This window comes from Zosterops lateralis (genome assembly GCF_965231275.1).
Source record: "Zosterops lateralis genome assembly, chromosome: 3".
Taxonomy (NCBI): Eukaryota; Metazoa; Chordata; class Aves; order Passeriformes; family Zosteropidae; genus Zosterops; species Zosterops lateralis.
Window position 1 is genome coordinate 106,280,820 of NC_139764.1, and position 12,297 is coordinate 106,293,116.

General features: G+C 42.6%; 1 protein-coding gene across 1 annotated transcript in view; it reads left to right on the forward strand.

Annotated features, from left to right (window-relative positions):
* Positions 1 to 790: 790 nt before the first annotated feature.
* The window catches only part of KLHL29 (kelch like family member 29), a 389,156-nt gene continuing 377,649 nt past the window's right edge, over positions 791 to 12,297 (forward strand). Inside the window, exon 1 of the mRNA XM_083857762.1 lies at positions 791 to 846. The gene's annotated coding sequence lies outside the window, so the exon portion shown is untranslated. The remainder of the gene's footprint in view (positions 847 to 12,297) is intronic.

Consider the following 12,297-nt stretch of genomic DNA (forward strand, 5'->3'; position numbering starts at 1 on the left):
AAGCAGCACACGCAGATACAAGATTATACAGAAGAGAGACAGATGCAGATTTCCACGCGGAAAATCTCTAGTGACTCCGAACGCGATGGATATTAAAAAAAAAAAAAAAAAAAAAAAAAAAAAAAAAAAGTCGCGTTGTTGGGTAAGAATGGCACCAACGTATTCCAACACTCCTGCGGACCTGGAGAGGCCTGGGCTCACGCCTGCGGGGAGCGGTGATTTCACAAAGCGGGGCAGTATTTATTTCTTTCCAAGTCCCCGGTAGTTTCCCGCAGGCGGCGGGAGCGCGGTGACCTCTGGGACGCGCCGTCCCCTCATGGCCCCTCTCGGCCCCTCACGGCCCGGCGGCAGCGCCGGGGGCTCCGGGGCACCTGCGCCGGCCGGGGCAGCGCGGCGGGAACGCGGCGGGGCGGCCCCGGGGGGCGGCGGCGGGACCGGGGCTCCTCCATCCTCCCTCCTTCCCTCCCGCCCTTCCTCCCTCCCGCGGGGGCGGCGCGGCGGACGGGGCGGGCCGGGCCGGGCTCCGCCGCCTCCCGCCGCCGCGGTGATTGGCCCGGCCCGCCCCTCGCCCCGGCGCCCAGGCCACCTCCCTCCCCGGCTAAAGCGGGCAGTAGGTGAGGGGAAGGCGGCCAGACGGGAGCATGGTCGCGGCTCCGCAGCAGCCTCCGCCGCCGCGCCGCGCCTCCCTGCCCGGCCTCCAGCGCGGCTCCCGGCGCCCGCAGCCGCGCGGGGCTCTGCGTTAGCGGCGGGGGCTGCGATGCACAAACCGCCGCCGCCTCCTCCTCCCGCCGCCGCGCATCCTCCCGCCGCCTGAGGACGCGGCCGCCTGCGCCCCCGCGGAGGGAGGTAAGCGGTGCCCGGAGCCCGCCGAGCCCCCGCCGCCGCCCGCCCGCCGCGCCGGGCACCGCGGGGCTGGGGCTGCCCTGCGCCTGCGCTCGCCGCCCGCATTAAAAACTTCCTGCGTGCCTCCCGCCGCCTGGGGGGTGCCGCGTGGGGCCGGCGGGCCCTCGGGATGTTGCTGTGATGGTTTGGGGCTTTTTATTTCCCAGGGTTTTTATTCATCTTGGCGTGGGGATCTCCGCCCCCGCCGCGCACCCACAACTTCAGGCGTTCGCTCGGGGAGCGGCGGCGGCCGCGCAATTCCTGTTCCCCCCTCCCTCTCCAGTCCCGGGGGCGGCGGTGTCCCCGCAGAGCCCCGTCCCTGTGCGGGCGGCTGTCCCGGCGGATCCTCATCCCATCCCATCCCCGGGCCCGCTCCCGCGGAAGTGCCGGGCTCGGCTGGGCTCGGCTCGGCGCGCTCCCCGCCGGCAGCAGCCTGCTTCCCTCCCTGCCTGCCTGCTGCCTGCCTCCCAACGCCTCGGCCAGCCCGTCCTCTCTCTGAGCCTGCCCTGCATTCCCGTCCCCTTCTCGCTTCTGCACATCCCCGCGGGTGATGCATACGAGGAACTTTTCAGCGCAATATTGGTTAAATATGTGTGTGTGTGTGTATATGTACATATTAAAACATTTCGTACGATTCCCATGCCGATGATATGTCCTCGCCAGTGTGAGGTTTGTTTGGCTGCTGCTGCTGTGCTTTTCCATTGATGCTTTCCTTTTTTTTTTTTTTTTTTTTTTTTTTTTTTTTTTTTTTTTTTTTTTTCCCCTTTTATTTTTCCCCCGAAGGTTGTTTCCCTGTAACTTATCTCCGAACCCAAGTGCAGCCTGGTGCCGTTCGGAGGGAGAACAGAGGTGCATCCCTGGGGTGCTGCTTTTCGGGAAGGTCTGGCTTAGGCTGGGAGGGAAAAGCTACTTTCTGTTTTGACATTGAGTGGACGTGGCGAGCTGTCCTTGTCGTGTGAGGATGCAGGTGTGTGATCCCCGGGATTTTGGGTTCAGGTCTCTGTGCCTCCCCGGAGGGTGGCGAAAGATCTGGAGGAAGGGACTTCTGGAGATGGATGGTGGCGTTTGTCATACACTTCATAAACAGTGTGTGCTCATCGTCTCCAAGATTATTTTATTTTTCCTCCTCTCGTCTCATTCATTAAACTGAAAATATCCCTTGAACGCTGGAGACAGATTTATCTCCCCACCACAACCAAAAATGATGGAGCCCTGGCCGTGTAGTTGGCTGCTTATCTTTTGTTACTGTATATGAAAACTGCATAGAAAAAAAATACAGCATTCTGGTAACTAGATTAAGGGGGATTTAATCACTTTTCCGTCAATGAAGGAAAAAGCCATGCATGTTTGCTGCAGGCTTATTACTTGTTTAAATGGAAGATTATATAAAGCATATTTCCGATAAATGAAGAAACTTTCTTTTTCCTGGTAGTCTCGAAAACAACTGAGCAAGTGTGTGTGTGTTGTGTGTGTGTAGGCACGTGTGAGTCTCTTGCACCGATTCAAACATGTCTATCAGGCTCTTCTTTTGAGGTACTTTCAAAAACCCAAACTACTGTAGCTTTAAGGTGACTGCAGATAACAGTATTATTGTTTCTTATAATTAGCAATCTGCTGAAACTTTAAATCCTTCTTGAAAGATAGGATCTGTGTGAGAAGAGGGGTAGTGTTCCATAAGCTTTATTGTTTTTTTATTATTGTTTGCCTCCAAACCAAAGCAACAGTGTGTCTATTATTGTCGTATTCTGGCTTAAACTGCTAATGGCTTTATTATTTTTTTTTTCCCATGTGGAGAAAAATCAAGTGCAGCAATATTTTACTCTGACATTTATCTGCGTCAAACTTTAGTTATGCTCAGGAGGTTGTTTAATCTTCTTGGAGTAATGTTCAGAATTGTGGCTTTTTGTTTATTCTTATAACCTGCTCTTATTGTGTGTGTTTCTGGAAGTTGTCTTCAGTTTAGGATGAAATATTGGAGCTATGCAAATAATTTAGTGACCCAACCAGAATGAGACTTAGCCTGCATATGTAAACTGTGCTTTCCATTGCCTTGTTTTGCAAAGCTGTTTTTTTCCTGTAACATTCATGTTGATATTTCCTAATAATGCCTGTGGTATTTTAATTGAAAATTAATGTTTGGTGTTTGAATAACTAACTCTTTTAAAAATGGAGAGTATCACTGTGATATATTTTAAAATGGAAAAACATCCTGTCATACCAAGTAGTTGTATTGCAAGTAATGACCTGTAACACTTAATTTGGATGAATTTTTTTTTGTGTTCATTTTGCTTACAATAAAGGGTCTTAAATGAACTCTGAAATACAAACTGGGCTCTTGATCTCGAACTGCCTGACTTTCCTGCATTTGTTGTCTCCAGTAGCTTATGAAATGTGTGTACAGTGTGTCAACCTTTCCCTTAACAACAAAACCTATGAGCAAATGTTCAGTGTGAATTATATTACCGAAATAAAATATTCTATAGTTGTCATGGTTACAAATAGAGGCAGGGTTACTGGTTTTCATCTGCATGCTGGGGAGGGGGGATCTAGTTTTGTCACTTTTTAATTATGTTTCTAATGAGTGATGGTCATACTTCAGATACCCAATGTAGTAGATACGCAGCACAGTGAATTAGATTTTGTCAAAGTCTTGCTGAAATGAAACAAAAAGTGGTGGTGTGCAGGAACAAACCCTTGTTCATTTGGTTTTTTGAAGCAGAAATCTTGTGGGAGGAAAGTAACCAGCTCTGTTTTGTCTTGGCTTCTAGATTAGCATGCTGCCAGGGTTGCTGCTCTTCTTCACACAATAATAAAAAGTATATAGTGTGTATGTTGACTGGAAATCTTCTCAATGAAAGGAGAGGAAGGCATGGATCTAGGAATTAGATGCGATTTTTGAGTGCACTGAGCCCTGCATCTGGTGCTATCACTTCAGGCGCCTGTTTGCGAGGGGAATTCATTATGCCCAGGTTTGCTGTGATGGTCTCTCTGGTGATGTTGTTCTGCTCCCACACGTCCTCCTCTGCCAGGTAGTGATCCGTGGTGTCCCTGGGAGCTGCTCAGGTTTGGAGTGCCCTGGCAGCCACCAGCATCGGGACTGTGACTGTTTGCAGTTGTTGGCGCTTATCCCAGTACCGTGTCTCTCCTTTTCTGTGCTCATCTGCAATTCAGTCTTGTCCATGCCTCCTTGTTTTCCTGACCTTTTAATTTAGTTCCGATACCTGATGGACCTAGTTCTTCTGAAGCACAGGGGAAAGAAAAAAAAAAAAGGGCCAAAAGAATTCTTTTTTTCCTTCCTTTCTTGCCTCTTTGTGCTGTGGTGGAACCTCACACACAGTGTTAGGGTGGAAAAAGTACCCCATGATCTGTAAATGGAGAGAGAAATTCCAGGCTGTCCCACCTTGTTTAACCCTTGTAACTTGCATCATACCCCTTTTGTGTGGTTTATTTTTTAATCTTAAAACTCATTGGAGTTTTATTTTGCACTTTGAAGTTTTGGTCTCTTTTAATATTTTTGTTGAGGTTATCTATCATCCCTTCCTTAGGTTGAGCATGGTCTTACTTGAGTTCTTGTAATGACTTGTCCACTCAACTCCATCGATCACTTGGATTTGCTGCCGTAGGCTCTGGACCAGGAAGCCCAGAGAGCTGAGGGCCTTATCCCAAACTGCTCTGTTTGCAGAGCCTCAACTTTATAGTGCGGCACTGAAGTCTACATCATTTTCAGATCACTAACTCTTTGTGCCGCAGTCGAGACTTTCAGCTAGCTGAAAATCTCAGCATGGGTTAGTGACTTACTTGGTCCTTCTGCTTTTTTGGTTTTCCCTCCAGATCTTCTATTTTGCACAGTGAGCTGATTCAGTAACCTTAAATGTGGCATAGTATCATTAGGTTCTGTGATTAATTTGTGAATTTAATCACTTCCTTATTGTACTCACCTCTCTGCAGAAGAAAGACAGTATGAAACCTATATCTTAAAGCCCATAAACATACAAATTAGATAATGTTGAATATACCTGCAGGTAACTGAACTACGGCATTAACCCTTTGTCACACTTAAAAAAAAAAAATCTCATTTTATATTGGCTTACCCACTGTGGAGAACGGTTTCATCATCCCTCTCTGCAGTTAACTCTTCCATAAAGTTACTTGTAGGAAGATGGAGCACCTATGTCGAGGCTTAAGGTGCTCTTCCCAAGAAGTAAACTGCCAACAGCAAATCCGAGTGTGAGGCTGTATGAAACATAAAAAGCTTTGACATGCTTCTGTCACTTCTGTGTTTCCTTTGTTACCAGAAGTACAAAGAACTCCTCCTCAGCTATAAAGAAAGACATTAAAAGGAAATAGATTAGAAATCTCTTATGGGAACGCCTTTCTGTCAGGTTTTTGCAAGTCAACAGGGCTTCCCAGGGTGTGAATATGCATCGTGTACCTGGTGTGGTGAAACCAGAGCTGGTACAAGCAGTGCCCAGAAGCCTTCCCGGTGTGTTATTATGCAGCCAGTTACCTCTGTGCTGTCTTGACCATCTGATAAATGACAGTAACTGAATTCCTAGTCACACTCTTCCATAAATAATTTTATGTTGTGGATTAGGATATGTGGAACATGGGACCATTTTGTCTAATTTTTATGTGCTGCTTTCTTTTTTTTCTTTTTTAATCTATGATGCTTAGGTTTGGGTTTTCAGATATTCACAACTGTGTTCTGGCCATAACTGGCATTAACTTCAGAAAAACACAGGGTTTTTTTGGTGGCCTTAAATTTCAGGTAATGTATTGCTAGCTTGCAATGATACTACTGATTCTGTGAAACAATCTGCTGAAGCTATAGACAAAGACTTATTTTAAAATGAACCCAGTGTTCCTTTTGTAGCATTCTGTGATTTGTGTTTTTGTTTAGTTCGCTGCCATCCATTACGATAAGCTATGTGGTGTGTGATGTTAAATGCTGGGATTTCTGTTCAGGTTTGGTTTTTCTTGGATTGATCTCCACCTTTAGAGCTCTACATAACTACAGGTAGTATGCAGTTGGATTGGGAAGCAGATTATATCTCAAGGTGTGCGTTGGAACTCGTTCAGTGCAGCAGTTTGCAAGAAAATCTGCCACTGATAAAATTGCTCTGCAGCATTGCTGTTAACTGAAAACTGTTAAGTGTGCTATGGCAGGAGTGTTTCTTGGACTGTCAGTGCAGTTGAGAGATACTGTGAAGAATCCTGCAAGTTGATACAGAGGTATCTGAGGCAATAGCAGTGTTTGGTAGCAGGACTCAAATTCAAGATGTGCCTAATTCCTTGAGCTGGACTCTATTCATATGTCTCTTCATATTTGTGAATCTTGGAGAGAGACTCATTATCAATCTTCACTCTTGTTGTTTTTTTGGGTTTTTTGAAGGCCCCCCCAGGCAAACCCAAAAACCTCACCCCAAAACCAAGATCTGCATGACAATGCAGACTTAAGAAATCCTGGGTTTAAAGTGTGATTTAAGGCCTTTTGCTTCAGACACTACTTAAAGTCCATGCTGATGAGTAATTAATATTTAAATTGGATAATTCTGCTCTAAGATCTGCTTTGTCAGACCTTGTTGTAGGATTTTGTTTTTGGTCTGCAAAAGCAACGTTAGTGGATTTGCAGATCGCAGCATGCTGTAGCTACTCAGAGGAAGGTTTATTTTCTCAGTCTGAGGCTTAAACGTGCTTTTTCCCTTAATTAGAGGGAGAAGAATTTAAATGCCGTTAGTTTTTCCAGCCACAGGTAAACCCCAGATCAAAAGGAGAGGTGAAAGAGTTCAGGAAGTTCATTGTAGTAATCACACGACATGGAATAACTTTAAAGTGGATGCAGCTGTGTTTACCTGTGCTTTGAAATCTATATGTATTGCAAAGTTCGGTTGATTTGTAGCTTGTTGAGCACCTGAATTCATTAGATGATTCCTAACATATTGTATACTTCAGAAACTTTATTTTTCACTTTCTCTTGATTTTTTTTTTATTGTCTCTTGCCTGCCAAGGGTGGAACAATGCCAAGCTGGAACACTTCACATTACAAAATGTTGTTGGGTATATAAATGTCTGGAAAATACTTTTGAAGCTATATGAAATACTGCAGAATGAAGTGAAGCAGTATCTTTTTGAGCTTATTAACTCTTCATAAAGTTTGGAAAAGCAGTGGCAGAGAAGCTGCTAATTCTGTATGAAGTTTCTTATATTCTAATACAAGTAGTAGGGCACAAAAATATACATGTATGTGAAATGTATAAACTATTTCAGTTGTGTTGACCTATAGACAATGAAATGGGTCCTTGACAGTGCCTGTATTCCTAAGTGTATCCTTAATATGGGATGGCTCAGCAGAGCTATTTGGCATGATGTTTTTCCTTGGATTATCAGGGCCAGGAACTCTAATGGCAGTGAAAGTTGGTTCTTCTGGTTGAAGGTGGTGTTTTTTTTTTTGTTTTTTTTTTTTGTTTTTTTTTTGTTTTTTTTTTTGTTTTTTTTTTGTTTTTTTTTTGTTTTTTTTGTGTGTGTGTGTGTTGTTGTTTTTTTTTGTTTGTTTTGTTTTGTGGGGTTTTTTTTGTTTTTTTAACTTTTGCTCTCTTATTAAGTGGCCTTTTAGTGAAAGAAATTGGAGGCTCTAAGGGATATCTCTGAAGACTCCATGAATGAAAGAAAGAAAAGAATAGAAAAACACTTTTCCTAAAATTTTACTGGTAGTCACTGGAGTAGGGAGAAATTTCTGGAAGGCTGGAGTAAATGGCTGCTTAATTATGAGATACTAGTTAGATTTTAAAGGTTTTATTTTAAAACTGGATCATATAAATATCTGCTTCACAGATGCAACTTGTTTCTTTCCCATCCTCTCGTCTCAGTTGGGGATAGTAGGAGTAGATGCAACAAAGCTTAGCCAGATGTTCTTCATGCCAGTGGACTGCCCTGCTTTCCTTCCAGACAGTGGGTTTCTCTTCAGTTGTGCAAACAGTTCAAGAGATTGCATATGAAAAACCTCTCTACTACCACAGACACTTTGCAATCCATCCTACTCAGAGTAGAGAAATTCCAGATACACTAAGGATGTTGTGTGATGAGAGGTTATGAAAAATGCTGTGCTCCCTTCCTGTAGAGGGGCACAAAAAGTGTGTGACTGACACTCCCAGGTCATCTGAAGACTTGCTAATAAAATGCAAGGCAAAATGTTAAATGTACTGCACTGACCTCTTTATTATGCTATTTTTGGCTGGTCATATGAGGAAAGTATGTATCATTTAAACAAAAGTCACTGCTTTGAGTGGCTTCTTTTCCTTCTCTCCCCCACACTGTTTCACTTTTCTAAACATTGAGCATACCAATCAATATTCCATTAAGAGGAGAATTAACTTGGGAGAAGCTTGCATGTATTTGCATGTAGTAGCTTATTTCTTGGTCTGTGGCTTTGTGTTGCCTTTCCCCAGTGTCATATTTTCTTTTTTTTTTTTTTTTTAAGAACACTCCAAATATTTGTGCAATTACTTCTAGTTGTGAGGTTTGCTGTGCCCTATCTTAATTTTGTCAATATGTATTGCTGGTAGAGCTGTCTGCAATGCCCTGCTTGCAGGCAACATCAGTCAAATGTTTGTAGTTACCTTTTTGCTTCTGTTTTACAATAGCTGGGCATCAAGGTACTAGGCTTCAGATCAAATGTTGCCCCCGGTTACACACATGTAGTTAACAGAAATCAATGTTGTATAGGCGTAAATGAAAGTTGGGTTTGATCTTTGGTGAGTTAACTCTTATCTCTTTTACCCTGATGCTAGTCTGCATTTTCTGCAGGCTGGATTGAATGCCCATTCTCAAATTCATAATTCGTGAGGCTTTGGCTGTTTGTGCCAATGTTTTATCCCTTATGGTCTTTGTATGAGACTGAAAGTAAGAACCTCCCGCTTGCTTTCCGAGGTCTGAGCCTAAAGACTGCAAACAAATGTAATGAGATGTGATTAAAAGCTGCCTGTAGCACGTAAGAGTGTGGGCTGTGGCTGCCTGGGACCTCCTGCAGAACCTCTCAGTTGATCTTGATGTGTGAATTGTCACAAGAGCTGCTGAACTGTGGACCAAATCCTGATCTAGTTAACACCTGTGGAGCTGACATATTCCAATATGTATCTGATGTTGCACAGTGCTTCTCTACCCTGAGGAACAAATCACTTGTGAAATTCAACTGTGAAGGTCTTGAGGTTGAAGAAAAAGCCTGCAAATCTCAGTAGATGACAGCAAATGCGAGAGAGGGAAGGAAATATTTGCTTGTTTCTGGTTTGTATGGTCCAGGTGCTTCAGTATCTTTTCATCTTTCCCCTCAGTTCTCTATTATATAAAATGCGCCAGATTTGTCCTTAGCCCAGATCTGTGCCATCAAATGGAGTTACATTTGGTACCCTGAAAACATTAGATAAATGTTCTACCCATTCTTTAGGTTTATTGAATCTCTGAAGCAAAGCCTATTTCATAGTACATTTTTCCTTTTTGGAAGAAAAGTGTATAGTTTTATGATTAAACTTCTGGGCAGTTAGAGTTTTGCAACATCACAGCCTTATCTCTCTGGGAACTAAAAGGCAATGTGAAGTTGTGGCCAGTATTTGAGTTACTTGGAGGAGGAAAAAAAAAAGCATAGAAATGGTATAGGAATTAAGGAGATAATAAGGCTTGTCTAAAGTCCCTAAAATGTGAGATTGTCTATAAAAGTGGTACTTGATACAGAACTGCACCCAGAGATGAAGAGGAGAATTGTGATTGCCCTAATACTCTTTATTTTGGTTTATTTGTTTTTCCTCTGTCTCAGAGAGAAATTTTGAAAGCCCATTTGTGTGTGTGTAGGGTATGTTCTTGCTAAGAAAGAAATTGAAGCAAGTTTTCCTTAAATTCACTGTTTCAATATCACACTTGAACAGTTCACAGCAGCATCCTTCAAGCCTTCTAAAAACTATTCTTAGACAAATATTGTTGTTGCAGCAGCTAAGTTACTGAAGTATTGTATTTCAAGGATAATACAAGTAAAACAAAAAACCCAACCTTTGTGCCATGCTGGCATCTTTATTCAGAGGACTGCATACAGCTGCAGTACCCTGATGGCAAAGTTAAGGCAGAGTGGGCTGGAGATCAGGAATGACACCCAGCTGGGTTAGGTTGAGAAGCTTAAACACTAATTTATGATGGAAGTGCAGGTGCAGCTTGAGCCCAAGCATCTCCTGCTTGAGGTGATGGTTAACCAGGGCATCATCAGGCACTCATCTCAGGAAGCCAGGGGGCTGGTTAGACTTCTGTTATCCAGTGGAAGTCCTCCTTAACCATTTTTTGCCTTTTTTTAGGCTGTACTGTTTATCAGACAATTATTCAACTTTAAGAAAACATGAACAGGCTCAGATTTCCTCAGGATATTTAATGAAATGGCATCACATATAACTTAGTATAATTTTTTCCTGTCTAAATATTATCTTGTAAAATTAAACTCTGTCAGTTCATGGCTTTCGGGAGACCAGTCATCTCTTGAATTTGACTATAGACACTTCAGGGTTGGCTTAAGAGGGTAGCTTCACTCTAGAAACAAACCATGAAACCCTTACTTTTATGTAAAAAGATTGGAAAATTAACAACAACCAGAACTATTCAGCCTTGGGCTATCTTCTTGATTAGAAAATTGAAAGATTAAAAAACCTCAAGATTAACTACCAGGATAAGATCCAAGAAATGTCAGTGCTCATTTTACCTAGATAATGTTACTTCTAATTTTAGGCAAAAATTTAGGATTAATGCCTGGGCATTGTGTGTATAACTATTATATGCACAAATAGACCATTTAATCTTGGCTTGTTATATTTAATAAAACAAATATGTTTCACTGTATCTGCAGTCAACATAATGTCCAGAGATGCTTACAAGAATGATGATCAGAAAGCTCATACAGGAGAACACCAAGAAACAGCATTGCTCTGTGAAACCCATGGCCTCTGTCTTCAGAAAAAAGGGTAAATGTAACCCTGAATTTCTGTGTGGGCTGTTGGCCAAAAAGAATTTTAAACTAAAAGTTTCTGATCTTAGCCAAGCCCAGAGCAGGCTCTAAGCATTGGTGTCTGACCTTTCTGCCACTTGAGAGGGAAGGAGCTTTATACAGAGCAGGGATGCAGGATTTGGATGAAGGCATGTGTCAAAGAAATGAGTGGGTTTTGACAGTTTCTTGTTTTTCTTTCTGAGGGCAAAAGGAGGGCATGAATGTTAAATCACATAATTTCTTTATACCCCAGAACAACTTCATAAGCAAAGTTTTGTTGCCCAGAAACATCTATAAAAAGACAGAAATGCTTCACATTCCGTGTATAGCGGAAAGTTGCAAATGTTTTTGGCATAAAGCAACAATTAACTGCAAATTGTACCGTGGAAGCTGGAAACAAGTATCTAACCATCCTGATGAACCAAGAAAGTGCCACATTCTGTAAGAAATGGAAGCACAAATACCTTCCAGGAAACTCTGGAAAGCAATGGAGTTCTTCCATTTTCCTTCATGTGACCTCAGTGTTCTATTCTGGTTTTTTATTTAGCTGCCACTCTGAAGCTTTGCTGTTGCACACACACACACAAAAAAATCCCTAGAAACTATGTGGGGTCATCTTGAGTTCTGTGTGTAACTGCAGCTTTTTTTGGCTGCTTTGGGGTCAGGCTTGTGCAGTCCCATCTGCCTGGTAGCTCTCCTCTTCCAGTGTGGCTGGTTTGCCAAACCAGTCTGATTTACATCTATATGTATATATATTCTCAGAGTAGCTGTGCATGTACTCTGCCCCCAAGTTGCTGCATTATCTCTTCTGTCACTGCATTTTAAACCCTCAACTCTCTTTTTTTAGACTTACATAGTTTCAGATTAATGAAAGCACCACCCACATTTATTGAGCATCTGAAGGATAAAACACATCGTGTTAACTTCAATTTATATTTGAGGGGTTTTGTTTTCAATCTTTGATTTTTCTTTTTAGGCAATAAACTCTTCTGGAACAAGGGCTGTTATTTTTTGCCTGTACAGTTAGAGCTGCCTCCCTAGTTGTGCCTGGTGCTTTAACAGGACAAAAATGATTCATGAGCTCTGAAAATGCTGTTATTCTCCACCCCTCCTTTATCCAGTTTAGTCAACAAAGATTCTGTTATGCTGAGGCAAAGCAGAACTTAATGCCGCTTTTCTGTTTCTCTTAATTGCTTATTTTTTAAGGTGAAAATACATCCTAGAGAAGTAAAATGAACATTACAGAATGTTGTGATTCCTAAAACTATTTTAATAGGATTTTTAAAAAAAAATTAAGATGATTCTAATCCTGAGATAGTGAGCAGCAAAACAAGCTTTTTAGTCAGGAGTGTGTCTGTTTCTTCTGGAAGGCAAGTATGTGCTTTGTCTCACTTCATTAAAAA